Source organism: Herpailurus yagouaroundi, unplaced genomic scaffold (assembly GCF_014898765.1).
Source record: "Herpailurus yagouaroundi ecotype Mexico unplaced genomic scaffold, PumYag 216, whole genome shotgun sequence".
Lineage (NCBI taxonomy): Eukaryota > Metazoa > Chordata > Mammalia > Carnivora > Felidae > Herpailurus > Herpailurus yagouaroundi.
In genome coordinates, this window is record NW_024412447.1 from 10,586,626 (window position 1) to 10,591,862 (window position 5,237).

A 5,237-nucleotide genomic window follows, 5' to 3' on the forward strand; every position below is an offset into this window, starting at 1 on the left:
TAATTAAGGAGGCAGCGGCAGGAGGCTGAGTCCTGGCCGCGGGCCGGGGCCGGGGCGCCGCTGGCAGGAGCGCTTGGGGATCCTCCAAGGTAGGAGAAACTTTTGCGGGGGGCGGGCGCCGAGGCCCTTCTCCCCTTCTCCTCCCACCCCCGTGGCCCCCGCCCCTCCCCCTCAAGGTGTTCCAGAATCTGGGTCCGGCTTTCGGGTGCCTTGGGAGGCACGTGACTGGGATTATAATTCGGGCGGGGGGGGGGGTTGGTGGCGGCGGGGAGGGCCGGCCTCCCTCACCTGCCGGGAGGGGGGTGGGAGCCGGGAACTGTCACCCCCCCGGTCCTTCCGGAGGTGGGGGGCGTCCCGGGCGGGCGGCGGGCGCCCGCAGGCTGCTGCAGTTGGCGAATGAGGTCAGTCGTGCTGCCCGCGGCGGCGGGCGCCAGTGTGGGAGCAGAGGGGGCTGGGAAGGCCGCCGGTCCCCGCCCCCCCCCTCCGCCCCCCACCTCTGCCTTCCTCGGGCTGGGCCATCTCCCGGCCGGTGCCCCCCACTCGCAGGCTGAGTCCGACACAGCGAGGACTGCCCCGCACAGTGGTTCCTGTTGGGGTACCCCGGGGAGGGGGCTGGCCTGAGTGGCGGCAGCTGAACCTGTGGAGGAGGGCGGGGAAGAGTCTCAGAGGATGGCGGTGGGGGCCACAAAGCATTCAGAGGAGCAAGTTGGGGGTGCCCCGCATGTAGGTGGTCTGTGAGTTCCCGCACACCGGCAGGGAGGCCTGTGGAGCGTCACGGGGTGCTTGATGCCCACCCCCCCATCCTGAGTCCTTCGAAATGACGGGCTCGGTGCCTCTCCTGGGCTCCGGCCCCCGGCGTGTGGCCAGGGACAGGGATGATGCCCTGGCCTGGGCCCAGGGCAGAGGGGGACGTTGCAGCTGAGAGTTCTGCCCTCCTGGGCATCTGGCCATGTGACCTAACCTCCGTGGACCAGACCTGGGTGGGGGGAGGCCCCTGTGTCCCCCATCACCGCGGAAGTGAGGGAACTCCGCACGCAGGGGTCTCCTTGCCAGGCAAGTGGGGGCAGTGCTGTCCTTGGATGGAGTGGGGTCCTGGTGGTGGGGGGCGTGGGACTGCCCTGGGCCTAGCAGCTGGGTGAGGGGCTAGGCGTGGACCGAGGAGTGGGCACTGGCAGGGGCCTTCCCTTGCTGCTCACAGTGGAAGGAAGAGGCGGCCAGAAGCTGCTCTGACCTCGTCTGGTGGCCTCCGGGCTGGGACTGCTTGCTCCTCGGCACTGCCCGGGTCCTCGGGGCTTGGGAGGTGCCTTCCAAGCAGCCATTTATTTCAGCAGTGTCATTCCCAAAGGGAAAGGGCACTGGCATTGATTATTTATTCGGAGCAGGAGGCAGCAGTGGCTGGGAGGCTGGTGGCTGCTGGTGGGGATGGTCTGGGCGCAGGGGTGGCCAAGATGGGTGGTCAGGTGCCCATCCCAAGCCACCCACTGTGGGAGCCCAGGAGGGTTTGAGGTAGACTCTGACCTCTTCCGAACAGGGACCACTGGACCAGGGGACAGACTTGGCTCCAAGGTGAGGGGATGTCAGAACCCCCCACCTGCTTTGGGGATTTGAGAGGCTTAAGACCACACCCCATTCTGCAGCCCACTAGGAGAGTGACCTAGAAAGTTGAGGCTGTGACTCAGAGGGTCCCAGAGGACCCCACTCTGCTGGTACATTTAAAATGTGGGAGGGGCACCTGGGTGGCTCAGTCCATTCAGCGTCAGACTCTTGATTTTGGCTCAGGGCATGATCTCGTGGTTCGTGAGTTCGAGCCCCACATGGGGCTCTGAGCTGACAACACGGAGCTTGCTTGGGATTCTCTCCCTGTTCCTCTCTCTCTGCCCTTCCCCTGCAAATGCACTTTCTCACTCTCAAAAGAAATAAAGTTTAAAAACGAAATAAATAAAATGTGGGAGACCTGGGGCTGAGGGTGGCAACCCTGGGTCTTAACGACAGCGTTGTCGGGACACGTTTAACCTACTTAAGAGGACTGTTCACCAGGTGCTAGAGGAAGGGTCGTTTATGTGCAGTATGCTCATCGCAAATACTTTTTATCTGTTCTTGGAAGGCAGTCTCTCCCAGAGCCAGGCTCGCCTTCCGGCACAGTGGCGGATGTTAGTGTTCGATGCTTGGAGATAGTCGGAAAGGCAGACATAATGATGGGGGTCTCAGAGGCAGATGTTCTCACAGCCTGTCCCCAGCAGCCAGCGCCTGCACAGTCTGGCAGCAGTCCGGGGGGTGGTCAGAAACCCAGGTGAGGATCTCAGGGTGACGCCATGGGGCGTTCGTCTCCTACAAGTGTGACCTTGGAGCCACAGACCGCATCGCCTGGTCCATCCCTGTTCTGGGTTCCGTCACTCATCCGTCCATCCACTGCCACCTCGACCGGTTCATTGAGTCCCTCAGTTTTCCTGAATGCCCTTTGCATGAGCTGTTCGTCTTCCCTGGAAGGTTCTTCGCATCCTTCCTCTGAGGGGGTGGGAGACTTCCTTTGGTGGCCCTGCCTAGAGGGGATACGGGTGGTAGGATTTGCCTGTTTCCTCTCCATGAAGACTACGCTGACGGTCCTCGGGCTGGAATCCCAGGGCTGGCCTTGGTGCTACCTCTGTGTCCCCCGTGGCATCCTGTCCTTCCTCTGTCCCAATGTTGATCTCAGAGGCTCCACATCTGTCTCCCCAGGTGCCCTAAGGGCAGGGCAGGGACCGGGGCTTGCTTTTGATTCCCTGGTGCCCAGGGCTGGCACCCAAATACTTGTTGAATGGCTGCTTGAGGGAATGAATGGATGAAGTCTGGCTTCAGAGCCTTGGCCCATATTGCTAAGCCTGTTATCCCTGAGTCCCTATCTGTGGGGGGGGTGCCCCCCCCCCCCCCCGCCATGGTGAGACTCCTGAATATCCTCTGTCCTGCTTCTCAGACCTCTGGTTCTTGGCTGTCTGTGGACAACTCTTCAATGCCTCACAGCCAGGTTCCCTGGGACAAGCGGGAATTTGTGCCCAGCTCCAGGGGCCTGCGGAGGCCTCAAGGGGCACCCGGGAACACAACTTTCAGGGTGAATTCACAAACACCGGGGAGCAGAGCAGGACTCGGGGCCGGCCGGGGGTTTGGAACCTTCCGGGAGGCTGTGGGGCCCGGGAGACGTGGACCCTTAGGGCAGCCGCAAGGGAATTCCCAGCAGGAATTAATTCATAAGCAGAGGTGGAGTATTGGAAGGATTGTTTTATGTGGGAGAACTGGAGAAGAAATGGAATTGGTTAGAAGCAGCAATGAGATGTGTGCCCCCTCACCCCCCCCCCACCTCCCACCTTCGGTGGCAGGGAGACAGTGCAGACGTGTGTAGATGTTGGGGTGTCCAGGCGGGGCCCAAGGGGAGCCAGCTCCCCCACTTGGTTCCTAGGCCCCTCATTTGCAGGCGTGTCTGGCTGGGACCCTGAGACCCTCGTGCTTGCTGGGGTAGCTACTCTGTCATTTCAGACTCAGTGCTGTGGGTTGTGGCTGCTGACAGTAAGGGACTCAGAGCCCCGGGGGGATGGGGGGCTGGCGCAAGGGGCTGAGCCCTTGTTCACTTTGTGGGGACTTAAGTTTGCTGAATGGGCTGGGTGGGGCTGTACTTTGTCCCCACCCAGGCTGGGGATGGCTGGTTGGTGTGTCTCAGGCAGAGCCCTTGTTCCCGACACTCTTCCTCTTGGTCCGGAGCTGGGCCTGGCCAACCCAGAGCTATTTGTGTGCCCACCTGTCTCCCTCCTTCAGGACCACCTGCTTCTGGTTGCCAGATCTGGCTAATAAAAATAGGGATGCCCAGTTAAATTTGGATTTCGGATAAGCCACAGATAATGCGGGATTGAGGATGTAACTTTGTTCAGCTGGAGCTGAACCGGGGGTCTCATATTTTATCTGGCAACCTTGCAGCTGTGACCTCTGGGCTGGGGGACTGTCGGGGACTGGGGAGAGAGGCTCAAGGAGTGGTTGAGGCCTGGAGTTGGGATCAGGGCTCAACCCAAAGCTCCAGGGGATGGGCTGGGAGAGTTTGAATCAGGCAGCACTGACTCCAGTTATCTTGGTCCGGCTTTCTCTAGTCTGTGGTCCCAGGGTCCGGATCTCCTGTTAAGCTTGGGTGGTGTGGGGGGCTCTGGGAAGCCCTGGTTTTCGGAGACTTCTGTGCCACTGTGATTGGAAGGGGGGGTAGAGGGGAAGGGAAGCTGCTGGGGACACTATCGGGCACCCAAGTTAGGATTTGCCGTCAAGGTTTACAGAGCGAGGCCTGAGCGCTGGGAGGCCGTTTCTCTGATGGTTCCCCCCCACTTCAAGACTTAGAGATCCTGCCTCAGGGGCCCCTGGTAAGGGAGCATCTTTGCCGGGTTGGGTCACAGGCGGTGAGGGGCAGTCCCTTGAGGGATGCCCCCGTGGCTATAGCCAAGAAATAAGAGGCAGGGTCCTGTGTACCATGTCCCTTGCCCCCAAGTCTGGGTTGTGTGCTCATATGTCGCATGGAGATGATACGCCCTCTCCTGCCTGAGACTCACATACTGTGGATGGACGGGGGGAGCCTCCAGAGCGTGGATATGTGGGTCACCCCAGTGCAGGCCTGGAGTGGAGACCATGTGGGAAGCCAGAGGTGAGTGGTCCTGGCTCAAGGGCCTTGGGTCTTGGGTAGCCTGCAGGTGCACAGCAAGTCTGTATAGTTGGGGATGGGGGGCTGAGCCCGTAGCTGGAGGAGGCCCTCAGGCTGCTTCTGTCCTGGAGGCTTTGATGGGGCCAGGCCTGTTTGCTGATCGGGGGCGGGGGGGGGGGGTGGTGTCTCAAGGTGTATTTTCTGGCTTCTGGCAGAACCACCATATAGGGGAGTCTATATCTGTCCATCTGTCTATCTGTCACTCCACCAGGCAGTGAGAAACTTGCAGATGCCCCAGGTCTGCAGATTCTCAGGTCCTGGCATCCAGCCCCAGGCCCGCACGTAGGAAAGGCTCACCCCATGGGTGGGTGTGTATTTTGGTGAAGGATGAGGGAATCCCCGAAATGCTCAAGTCTTAAGTGTGCTTTCTAAGGGGTTTGACCACTGTGTGTACAATGTGCTGCTTCACGCAGCCCGGCCTCTGCAAAGACATGGAACGTTCCACCACCCCTTAAAGTTTCCTCAAGCTCACTTGCAGCCAGCCCCTTACCTTCCCCCAGCTCCTGGCAACCACTGTGTTTTCTTTTTTCGT

The 5,237-nt window shown here is 60.5% G+C and overlaps 1 protein-coding gene across 1 annotated transcript in view; it reads left to right on the forward strand.

Moving 5' to 3' along the window:
• Positions 1–5,237, forward strand: part of GTF2IRD1 (GTF2I repeat domain containing 1) — a 117,582-nt gene continuing 112,345 nt past the window's right edge. The window contains exon 1 of the mRNA XM_040455661.1: positions 1–89. The gene's annotated coding sequence lies outside the window, so the exon portion shown is untranslated. The remainder of the gene's footprint in view (positions 90–5,237) is intronic.